A 13,587-nucleotide genomic window follows, 5' to 3' on the forward strand; every position below is an offset into this window, starting at 1 on the left:
AATGTGGTACCACACTGAAGCAGTCCATTAAACCTGGTTTCGATCGATTTTTTAGAGGATAACGAATGTTAGGTCTAGGTTAGGTCTGAGATTCGCTCTCATCAGGCTCATACTTTCGCATATTTCTAATACTTGATGGCCAGATCCTGGGCCTTCACTGGTTTGGATCACATAGTATTGTAGTACCACATTGACACAGTCGATTAAACCTGGTTTCGATCAATATTTTAGAGGATAACTCATGTTAGGTCTGGTTTAGGTGTAGGATTTGCCCTCATAAGGCTCATACTTTCGAATATTTCTCATACTTGATGGCCAGATTCCGGGCTTTTTCCGGTTTGGATCACATAGTAATGTGGTACCACACTGAAACAGTCGACTAAACCTGGTCTCGATCAATATTTTAGGGGATAACGCATGTTAGGTCTACGGTAGGTCTGGGATTTGCTCTCATCAGGCTCATACTTTCGCATATTTCTCACACTTGATGGCCAGATTCTGGGCTTTTCCGGTTTGGATCACGTAGTAATGTGGTATGACACTGAAACAGTCGACTAAACCTGGTCTCGATCAATATTTCAGAGGATAAGGCATGCTAGGTCTACGTTAGGTGTGGGATTTGCTCTCATCAGGCTCATACTTTCGCATATTTCTCATACTTCATGGCCAGATCCAGGGCTTTTTTTGGCTTGGATCACGTAGTAATGCGGTACCACATTGAAACAGTCCATTAAACCTGGTTACAATCAATATTTTAGAGGATAACACATGTTAGGTCTAGGTTAGGCCTGGGATTTGCACTCATCTGGCTCATAGATTCGCATATTTCTCATACTTGATGGCCAGATTCTGGGCTTTTTTTGGTTTGGATCACGTAGTAATGTGGTACCACACTGAAACAGTCTACTAAATCTGGTCTCGATCAATATTTCAGAGGATAACGCATGTTAGGTCTAGGTTAGGTCTGGGATTTGCACTCATCAGGCTCATACCTTCGCATATTTCTCATACTTGATGGCCAGATTCAGATCTTTTTTTTGCTTGAAATCACGTAGTAATGGGATACCACACTGAAACAGTCGATTAAACCTGGTTTCGATCAATATTTTAGAGGATAACTCATGTTAGGTCTGGTTTAGGTGTAGGATTTGCCCTCATAAGGCTCATACTTTCGAATATTTCTCATACTTGATGGCCAGATTCTGGGCTTTTCCGGTTTGGATCACGTAGTAATGCGGTACCACATTGAAACTGTCTATCAAACCTGGTTTCGATCAATATTTTAGAGGATATCGCATGTTAGGTCTAGGTTAGGTCTGAGATTCGCTCTCATCAGGCTCATACTTTCGCATATTTCTCATACTTGATGGCCAGATTCTGGGCTTTCTCCGGTATGGATCACGTAGTAATGTGATACCACACTGAAACAGTCTACTACATCTGGTCTCGATCAATATTTCAGAGGATAACGCATGTTAGGTCTAGGTTAGGTCTGGGATTTGCACTCATCAGGCTCATACCTTCGCATATTTCTCATACTTGATGGCCAGATTCTGATCTTTTTTTTGCTTGGATCACGTAGTAATGGGATACCACACTGAAACAGTCTATTAAACCTGGTTTCGATCAATATCTTCGAGGATAACGCATGTTAGGTCTAGGTTAGGTCTGGGATTTGCTCTCATCAGGCTCATACTTTCGCATATTTCTCATACTTGTTGGCCAGATCCTGGGCTTTTTCTGGTTTGGATCACGTACTAATGTGGTGCCACACTGAAACAATCAATTAAACCCGGTTTCGATCAATATTTTAGAGGATAACACATGTTAGGTCTACGTTAGGTCTGGGATTTGCTCTCATCAGGTTCATACTTTCGCATATTTCTCATACTTCATGGCCAGATCCAGGGCTTTTTTTGGCTTGGATCACGTAGTAATGCGGTACCACATTGAAACAGTCCATTAAACCTGGTTTCAATCAATATTTTAGAGGATAACGCATGTTAGGTCTAGGTTAGGTCTGGGATTCGCTCTCATCAGGCTCATACTTTCGCATATTTCTCATACCTGATGGCCAGATTCTGGGCTTTTTCCGGTATGGATCACGTAGTAATGTGATACCACACTGAAACAGTCGACTAAACCTGGTCTCGATCAATATTTCAGAGGATAACGCATGTTAGGTCTAGGTTAGGTCTGGGATTTGCTCTCATCAGGCTAATACTTTCGCATATTTCTCATACTTCATGGCCAGATCCAGCGCTTTTTTTGGCTTGGATCACGTAGTAATGCGGTACCACATTGAAACAGTCCATTAAACCTGGTTTCGATCAATATTTTAGAGGATATCGCATGTTAGGTCTGGGTTAGGTCTGGGATTTGCACTCATCAGGCTCATACATTCGCATATTTCTCATACTTGATGGCCAGATTCTGGGCTTTTTTTGGCTTGGATCACGTAGTAATGTGTCACCACACTGACACAGTCAATTAAACCTGGTTTCGATCAATATTTTAGAGGATATCGCATGTTAGGTCTAGGTTAGGTCTGAGATTTGCTCTCATCAGGCTAATACTTTCGCATATTTCTCACACTTGATGGCCAGATTCTGGGCTTTTCCGGTTTGGATCACGTAGTAATGCGGTACCACATTGAAACTGTCTATCAAACCAGGTTTCGATCAATATTTTAGAGGATATCGCATGTTAGGTCTAGGTTAGGTCTGAGATTTGCTCTCATCAGGCTAATACTTTCGCATATATCTGATACTTGATGGCCAGATTCTGGGCTTTTTCCGGTTTGGATAACATAGTAATGTCGTACCACACTGAAACTGTCGACAAAACCTGGTCTCGATCAATATTTTAGGGGATAACGCATATTAGGTATAGGTTAGGTCTGAGATTTGCTCCCGTCAGGCTAATACTTTCGCATATATCTGATACTTGATGGCCAGATTCTGGGCTTTTTCCGGTTTGGATCACATAGTAATGTGGTACCACACTGAAACAGTCGACTAAACCTGGTTTCGATCAATATTTTAGAGGATAACACATGTTAGGTCTAGGTTAGGTCTGGGATTTGCTCTCATCAGGCTCATACTTTTGCATATTTCTCAATCTTGTTGGACAGATCCTGGGCTTTCACTGGTTTGGATCTCACAGTAATGTAGTACCACATTGACACAGTCGATTAAACCTGGTTTCGATCAATATTTTAGAGGATAACTCATGTTAGGTCTGGTTTAGGTGTAGGATTTGCCCTCATAAGGCTCATACTTTCGCATATTTCTCATACTTGATGGCCAGATTCTGGGCTTTTTCCGGTTTGGATCACATAGGAATGTGGTACCACACTGAAACAGTCGACTAAACCTGGTCTCGATCAATATTTTAGGGGATAACGCATGTTAGGTCTAGGGTAGGTCTGGGATTTGCTCTCATCAGGCTCATACATTCGCATATTTCTCACACTTGGCGGCCAGATTCTGGGCTTTCTCCGGTATGGATCACGTAGTAATATGATACCACACTGAAACAGTCTACTAAATCTGGTCTCGATCAATATTTCAGAGGATAACGCATGTTAGGTCTAGGTTAGGTCTGGGATTTGCACTCATCAGGCTCATACCTTCGCATATTTCTCATACTTGATGGCCAGATTCTGGGCTTTCTCCGGTATGGATCACGTAGTAATATGATACCACACTGAAACAGTCTACTAAATCTGGTCTCGATCAATATTTCAGAGGATAACGCATGTTAGGTCTAGGTTAGGTCTGGGATTTGCACTCATCAGGCTCATACCTTCGCATATTTCTCATACTTGATGGCCAGATTCTGATCTTTTTTTTGCTTGGATCACGTAGTAATGGGATACCACACTGAAACAGTCTATTAAACCTGGTTTCGATCAATATTTTAGAGGATAACTCATGTTAGGTCTGGTTTAGGTGTAGGATTTGCCCTCATAAGGCTCATACTTTCGCATATTTCTCATACTTGATGGCCAGATTCTGGGCTTTTTCCGGTTTGGATCACATAGGAATGTGGTACCACACTGAAACAGTCGACTAAACCTGGTCTCGATCAATATTTTAGAGGATAACTCATGTTAGGTCTGGTTTAGGTGTAGGATTTGCCCTCATAAGGCTCATACTTTCGCATATTTCTCATACTTGTTGGCCAGATCCTGGGCTTTTTTTGGTTTGGACAACGTAGTAATGGGATACCACACTGAAGCAGTCCATTAAACCTGGTTTCGATCGATTTTTTAGAGGATAACGAATGTTAGGGCTAGGTTAGGTCTGAGATTCGCTCTCATCAGGCTCATACTTTCGCATATTTCTCATACTTGATGGCCAGATTCTGGGCTTTCTCCGGTATGGATCACGTAGTAATATGATACCACACTGAAACAGTCTACTAAATCTGGTCTCGATCAATATTTCAGAGGATAACGCATGTTAGGTCTAGGTTAGGTCTGGGATTTGCACTCATCAGGCTCATACCTTCGCATATTTCTCATACTTGATGGCCAGATTCTGATCTTTTTTTTGCTTGGATCACGTAGTAATGGGATACCACACTGAAACAGTCTATTAAACCTGGTTTCGATCAATATCTTCGAGGATAACGCATGTTAGGTCTAGGTTAGGTCTGGGATTTGCTCTCATCAGGCTCATACTTTCGCATATTTCTCATACTTGATGGCCAGATTCTGGGCTTCTTCCGGTTTGGATCACAAAGTAATGTGGTACCACACTGAAACAGTCGACTAAACCTGGTCCCGATCAATATTTTAGGGGATAACGCATGTTAGGTCTAGGGTAGGTCTGGGATTTGCTCTCATCAGGCTCATACTTTTGCATATTTCTCAATCTTGTTGGACAGATCCTGGGCTTTCACTGGTTTGGATCACATAGTATTGTAGTACCACATTGACACAGTCGATTTAACCTGGTTTCGATCAATATTTTAGGGGATAACGCATGTTAGGTCTAGGGTAGGTCTGGGATTTGCTCTCATCAGGCTCATACTTTTGCATATTTCTCAATCTTGTTGGACAGATCCTGGGCTTTGACTGGTTTGGATCACATAGTATTGTAGTACCACATTGACACAGTCGATTAAACCTGGTTTCGATCAATATTTTAGGGGATAACTCATGTTAGGTCTGGTTTAGGTGTAGGATTTGCCCTCATAAGGCTCATACTTTCGCATATTTCTCATACTTGATGGCCAGATTCCGGGCTTTTTCCGGTTTGGATCACATAGTAATGTGGTACCACACTGAAACAGTCGACTAAACCTGGTCTCGATCAATATTTTAGGGGATAACGCATGTTAGGTCTAGGGTAGGTCTGGGATTTGCTCTCATCAGGCTCATACTTTCGCATATTTCTCACACTTGATGGCCAGATTCTGGGCTTTTCCGGTTTGGATCACGTAGTAATGTGGTATGACACTGAAACAGTCGACTAAACCTGGTCTCGATCAATATTTCAGAGGATAAGGCATGCTAGGTCTATGTTAGGTGTGGGATTTGCTCTCATCAGGCTCATACTTTCGCATATTTCTCATACTTCATGGCCAGATCCAGGGCTTTTTTTGGCTTGGATCACGTAGTAATGCGGTACCACATTGAAACAGTCCATTAAACCTGGTTTCAATCAATATTTTAGAGGATAACACATGTTAGGTCTAGGTTAGGCCTGGGATTTGCACTCATCAGGCTCATAGATTCGCATATTTCTCATACTTGATGGCCAGATTCTGGGCTTTTTTTGGTTTGGATCACGTTGTAATGGGGTACCACACTGAAGCAGTCTATTAAACCTGGTTTCGATCAATATCTTCGAGGATAACGCATGTTAGGTCTAGGTTAGGTCTGGGATTTGCTCTCATCAGGCTCATACTTTCGCATATATATCAATCTTGTTGGCCAGATCCTGGGCTTCCACTGGTTTGGATCACGTAGTAATGTGGTAGAACACTGAAACAATCGACTAAACCTGGTCTCGATCAATATTTTAGGGGATAACGCATGTTAGGTCTAGGTTAGGTCTGGGATTTGCACTCATCAGGCTCATACTTTCGCATATTTCTCATACTTGATGGCCAGATTCTGGGCTTTTTTTGGCTTGGATCACGTAGCAATGTGGTACCACACTGAAACTGTCTATCAACCCTGGTTTCGATCACTATTTTAGAGGATAACGCATGTTAGGTCTAGGTTAGGTCTGAGATTTGCTCTCATCAGGCTCATACCTTCGCATGTTTCTCATACTTGTTGAACAGATCCTGGGTTTATTCTGCTTCGGATCACTTAGTAATGTGGTACCACACTGAAACAATCAATTAAACCCGGTTTCGATCAATATTTTAGAGGATAACACATGTTAGGTCTAGGTTAGGTCTGGGATTTGCACTCATCAGGCTCATACTTTCGCATATTTCTCATACTTGATGGCCAGATTCTGGGCTTTTTCCGGTTTGGATCACATAGTAATGTGGTACCACACTGAAACAGTCGACTAAACCTGGTCTCGATCAATATTTTAGGGGATAACGCATGTTAGGTCTAGGGTAGGTCTGGGATTTGCTCTCATCAGGCTCATACTTTCGCATATTTCTCACACTTGATGGCCAGATTCTGGGCTTTTCCGGTTTGGATCACGTAGTAATGTGGTACCACACTGAAACAGTCGACTAAACCTGGTCCCGATCAATATTTTAGGGGATAACGCATGTTAGGTCTAGGTTAGGTCTGGGATTTGCTCTCATCAGGATCATACTTTCGCATATTTCTCATACTTGATTGCCAGATTCTGGGCTTTTTTTGGTTTGGATCACGTAGCAATGCGGTACCACATTGAAACAGTCCATTAAACCTGGTTTCGAAGGATATTTTAGAGGATAACGCATGTTAGGTCTAGGCTAGGTCTGGGATTCGCTCTCATCAGGCTCATACCGTCGCATATTTCTCATACTTGTTGGCCAGATCCTGGGCCTGTTCTGGTATGGATCACGTAGTAATGTGGTACCACACTGAAGCAGTTGCGTAAACCAGGTCTCGATCAATATGTTAGAGGATAACGCATGTTAGGTATAGGTTAGGTCTGAGATTTGCTCTTATCAGGCTCATACCTTCGCATGTTTCTCATACTTGTTGAACAGATCCTGGGTTTTTTCTTCTTCGGATCACTTAGTAATGTGGTACCACACTGAAACAATCAATTAAACCCGGTTTCGATCAATATTTTAGAGGATAACACATGTTAGGTCTAGGTTAGGTCTGGGATTTGCACTCATCAGGCTCATACTTTCGCATATTTCTCATACTTGATGGCCAGATTCTGGGCTTTTTCCGGTTTGGATCACGTAGTAATGTGGTACCACAATGAAACAGTCGCATAAACCAGGTCTCGATCAATATGTTAGAGGATAACGCATGTTAGGTATTGGTTAGGTCTGGGATTTGCTCTCATCAGGCTCATACTTTCGCATATTTCTCATACTTAATGGCCAGATTCTGGGTTTTTTTTTGGATTGGATCACGTAGTAATGTGGTACCACACCGAAACAGTCAATTAAACCCGGTTTGATCAATATTTTAGAGGATAACGCATGTTAGGTCTACGTTTGGTGTGAGATTTGCTCTCATCAGGCTCATACTTTCGCATATTTCTCATACTTGATGGCCAGATCCTGGGCTTCCACTGGTTTGGATCTCATAGTAATGTGGTACCACAATGACATAGTCAATTAAACCTGGTTTCGATCAATATTTTAGAGGTTAACACATGTTAGGTCTAGGTTAGGTCTGGGATTTGCATTCATCAGGATCATACTTTCGCATATTTCTCATACTTGATGGCCAGATTCTGGGCTTTTTTCCGGTTTGGATCACGTAGTAATGTGGTACCACACTGAAACAGTCGACTAAACCTGGCCTCGATCAATATATCAGAGGATAAGGCATGCTAGGTCTACGTTAGGTGTGGGATTTGCTCTCATCAGGCTCATACATTCGCATACTTCTCATACTTGATGGCCAGATTCTGGGCTTTTTTCCGGTTTGGATCACGTAGTAATGTGGTACCACACTGAAACAGTCGACTAAACCTGGTCTCGATCAATATTTCAGAGGATGAGGCATGCTAGGTCTACGTTAGGTGTGGGATTTGCTCTCATCAGGCTCATACTTTCGCATACTTCTCATACTTAATGGCCAGATTCTGGGCTTTTTTGGGCTAAGATCACGTTGTAATGTGGTACCACACTGAAACAGTCCATTAAACCTGGTTTCGATCAATATTTTAGAGGATAACGCATGTTAGGTCTGGGTTAGGTCTGGGATTTGCTCTCATCAGGCTCATACTTTCGCATATTTATCAATCTTGTTGGCCAGATCCTGGGCTTCCACTGGTTTGGATCACGTAGTTATGTGGTAGAACACTGAAACAATCGACTGAACCTGGTCTCGATCAATATTTTAGGGAATAACGCATGTTTGGTCTAGGTTAGGTCTGAGATTTGCACTCATCAGGCTCATACTTTCGCATATTTATCATACTTGATGGCCAGTTTCTGTGCTTTTTTTGGTTTGGACGACGTAGTAATGCGGTACCACATTGAAACAGTCCATTAAACCTGGTTTCGATCGATATTTTAGAGGATAACACATGTTAGGTCTAGGTTAGGTCTGGGATTTGCACTCATCAGGCTCATACATACGCATATTTCTCATACTTGATGGCCAGATTCTGTGCTTTTTTTGGTTTGGACGACGTAGTAATGCGGTACCACATTGAAACAGTCCATTAAACCTGGTTTCGATCGATATTTTAGAGGATAACGCATGTTAGGTCTAGGCTAGGTTTGGGATTCGCTCTCATCAGGCTCATACCGTCGCATATTTCTCATACTTGTTCGCCAGATCCTGGGCCTTTTCTGGTATGGATCACGTTGTAATGTGGTACCACACTGAAACAGTCGACTTAACCTGGTCTCGATCAATATGTTAGAGGATAACGCATGTTAGGTATAGGTTAGGTCTGGGATTTGCTCTCATCAGGCTCATACTTTCGCATATTTCTCATACTTGATGGCCAGATTCTGGGCTTTTTCCGGTTTGGATCACGTAGTAATGTGGTACGACACTGAAACAGTCGACTAAACCTGGTCTCGATCAATATTTCAGAGGATAAGGCATGCTAGGTCTACGTTAGGTGTGGGATTTGCTCTCATCAGGCTCATACTTTCGCATACTTCTCATACTTGATGGCCAGATTCTGGGCTTTTTCCGGTTTGGATCACATAGTAATGTGGTACCACACTGAAACAGTCGACTAAACCTGGTCTCGATCAATATTTTAGGGGATAACGCATGTTAGGTCTACGTTAGGTCTGGGATTTGCTCTCATCAGGCTCATACTTTCGCATATTTCTCATACTTGATGGCCAGATTCTGGGCTTTTTTTGGCTTGGATCACGTAGTAATGTGGTACCACACTGAAACAATCAAACTAAACCTGGTCTCGATCAATATTTTAGGGGATAACGCGTGTTAGGTCTAGGTTAGGCCTGGGATTTGCACTCATCAGGCTCATACTTCCGCATATTTATCAATCTTGATGGCCAGATTCTGGGCTTTTTTTGACTTGGATCACGTAGCAATGTGGTACCACACTGAAACTGTCTATTAAACCTGGTTTCGATCAATATCTTAGAGGATATCGCATGTTAGGTCTAGGTTAGGTCTGGGATTTGCACTCATCAGGATCATACTTTCGCATATTTCTCATACTTGTTGGTCAGATCCTGGGCTTTCGCCGGTATGGGTCACGTAGTAATGTGGTACCACACTGAAACTGTCGACTAAACCTTGTCTCGTACAATATTTCAGAGGATAACGCATGGTAGGTATAGGTTAGGTCTGGGATATGCTCTCATCAGGAGCATACTTTCGCATATTTATCAATCTTGTTGGCCAGATCCTGGGCTTCCACTGGTTTGGATCTCATAGTAATGTGGTACCACACTGAAGCAGTTGCGTAAACCAGGTCTCGATGAATATGTTAGAGGATAACGCATGTTAGGTATAGGTTAGGTCTGGGATTTGCACTCATCAGTCTCATACTTTCGCATATTTCTCATACTTGTTGGCCAGATCCTGGGCTATTTCTGGTTTGGATCACGTAGTAATGTGGAACCACACTGACACAGTCAATTAAACCTGGTTTCGATCAATATTTTAGAGGATAACACATGTTAGGTCTAGGTTAGGTCTGGGATTTGCTCTCATCAGGCTCATACTTTTGCATATTTCTCATACTTGATGGCCAGACTCTGGGCTTTTTCCGGTTTGGATCACATAGTAATGTGGTACCACACTGAAAAAGTCGACTAAACCTGGTCTCGATCAATATTTTAGGGGATAACGCATGTTAGGTCTAGGGTAGGTCTGGGATTTGCTCTCATCAGGCTCATACTTTCGCATATTTCTCATACTTGATGGCCAGATTCTGGGCTTTTTCCGGTTTGGATCACATAGTAATGTGGTACCACACTGAAAAAGTCGACTAAACCTGGTCTCGATCAATATTTTAGGGGATAACGCATGTTAGGTCTAGGGTAGGTCTGGGATTTGCTCTCATCAGGCTCATACTTTCGCATATTTCTCATACTTGATGGCCAGATTCTGGGCTTTTTCCGGTTTGGATCACATAGTAATGTGGTACCACACTGAAAAAGTCGACTAAACCTGGTCTCGATCAATATTTTAGGGGATAACGCATGTTAGGTCTACGTTAGGTCTGGGATTTGCTCTCATCAGGCTCATACTTTCGCATATTTCTCATACTTGTTGGCCAGATCCTGGGCTTTTTCTGGTTTGGATCACGTAGTAATGTGGTACCACACTGACACAGTCAATTAAACCTGGTTTCGATCAATATTTTAGAGGATAACACATGTTAGGTCTAGGTTAGGTCTGGGATTTGCTCTCATCAGGCTCATACTTTTGCATATTTCTCAATCTTGTTGGACAGATCCTGGGCTGTCACTGGTTTGGATCACATAGTAATGTAGTACCACATTGACACAGTCGATTAAACCTGGTCTCGATCAATATTTCAGAGGATAACGCATGGTAGGTATAGGTTAGGTCTGGGATATGCTCTCATCAGGAGCATACTTTCGCATATTTATCAATCTTGTTGGCCAGATCCTGGGCTTCCACTGGTTTGGATCTCATAGTAATGTGGTACCACACTGAAGCAGTTGCGTAAACCAGGTCTCGATCAATATGTTAGAGGATAACGCATGTTAGGTATAGGTTGGGTCTGAGATTAGCTCTCATCAGGCTAATACTTTCGCATATTTCTCATACTTGTTGGCCAGATCCTGGTCTTTTTCTGGTTTGGATCAGGTAGTAATGTGGCACCACACTGAAACAGTCGACTAAACCTGGTCACGATCAATATTTTAGAGGATAACCCATGTTAGGTATAGGTTAGGTCTGGGATTTGCTCTCATCAGGCTCATACTTTCGCATATATATCAATCTTGTTGGCCAGATCCTGGGCTTCCACTGGTTTGGATCACGTAGTAATGTGGTACCACACTGAAACACTCTATTAAACCTGGTTTCGATCAATATCTTAGAGGATATCGCATGTTAAGTCTAGGTTAGGTCTGAGATTTGCACTCATCAGGCTCATACTTTCGCATATTTCTCATACTTGATGGCCAGATTCTGGGCTTTTTCTGGTTTGGATCACGTAGTAATGTGGTACCACACTGACACAGTCAATTAAACCTGGTTTCGATCAATATTTTAGAGGATAACACATGTTAGGTCTAGGTTAGGTCTGGGATTTGCTCTCATCAGGCACATACTTTTGCATATTTCTCAATCTTGTTGGACAGATCCTGGGCTGTCACTGGTTTGGATCACATAGTAATGTAGTACCACATTGACACAGTCGATTAAACCTGGTTTCGATCAATATTTTAGAGGATAACTCATGTTACGTCTGGTTTAGGTGTAGGATTTACCCTCATAAGGCTCATACTTTCGCATATTTCTCATACTTGATGGTCAGATTCTGGGCTTTTTCCGGTTTGGATCACGTAGTAATGTGGTACCACACTGAAACAATCAAACTAAACCTGGTCTCGATCAATATTTTAGGGGATAACGCGTGTTAGGTCTAGGTTAGGTCTGGGATTTGCACTCATCAGGCTCATACTTTCGCATATTTATCAATCTTGATGGCCAGATTCTGGGCTTTTTTTGACTTGGATCACGTAGCAATGTGGTAGCACACTGAAACTGTCTATTAAACCTGGTTTCGATCAATATCTTAGAGGATAACTCATGTTAGGTCTGGTTTAGGTGTAGGATTTACCCTCATCAGGATCATACTTTCGCATATTTCTCATACTTGTTGGTCAGATCCTGGGCTTTCGCCGGTATGGGTCACGTAGTAATGTGGTACCACACTGAAACTGTCGACTAAACCTGGTCTCGATCAATATTTCAGAGTATAACGCATGGTAGGTATAGGTTAGGTCTGGGATATGCTCTCATCAGGAGCATACTTTCGCATATTTATCAATCTTGTTGGCCAGATCCTGGGCTTCCACTGGTTTGGATCTCATAGTAATGTGGTACCACACTGAAGCAGTTGCGTAAACCAGGTCTCGATCAATATGTTAGAGGATAACGCATGTTAGGTATAGGTTGGGTCTGAGATTAGCTCTCATCAGGCTAATACTTTCGCATATTTCTCATACTTGTTGGCCAGATCCTGGTCTTTTTCTGGTTTGGATCAGGTAGTAATGTGGCACCACACTGAAACAGTCGACTAAACCTGGTCACGATCAATATTTTAGAGGATAACCCATGTTAGGTATAGGTTAGGTCTGGGATTTGCTCTCATCAGGCTCATACTTTCTAATATATATCAATCTTGTTGGCCAGATCCTGGGCTTCCACTGGTTTGGATCACGTAGTAATGTGGTACCACACTGAAACACTCTATTAAACCTGGTTTCGATCAATATCTTAGAGGATATCGCATGTTAAGTCTAGGTTAGGTCTGAGATTTGCACTCATCAGGCTCATGCTTTCGCATATTTCTCATACTTGATGGCCAGATTCTGGGCTTTTTTGGCTTGGATCACGTAGCAATGTGGTACCACACTGAAACTGTCTATCAACCCTGGTTTCGATCAATATTTTAGAGGATAACGCATGGTAGGTCTAGGTTAGGTCTGAGATTTGCTCTCATCAGGCTCATACCTTTGCATGTTTCTCATACTTGTTGAACAGATCCTGGGTTTTTTCTGCTCCGGATCACTTAGTAATGTGGTACCACACTGAAACAGTCAATTAAACCCAGTTTCGATCAATATTTTAGAGGATAACACATGTTAGGTCTAGGTTAGGTCTGGGATTTGCACTCATCCGGCTCATACTTTCGCATATTTCTCATACTTGATGGCCAGATTCTGGGCTTTTTCCGGTTTGGATCACATAGTAATGTGGTACCACACTGAAACAGTCGACTAAACCTG

The sequence above is a fragment of the Colletes latitarsis genome, chromosome 4 (assembly GCF_051014445.1).
Source record: "Colletes latitarsis isolate SP2378_abdomen chromosome 4, iyColLati1, whole genome shotgun sequence".
Lineage (NCBI taxonomy): Eukaryota > Metazoa > Arthropoda > Insecta > Hymenoptera > Colletidae > Colletes > Colletes latitarsis.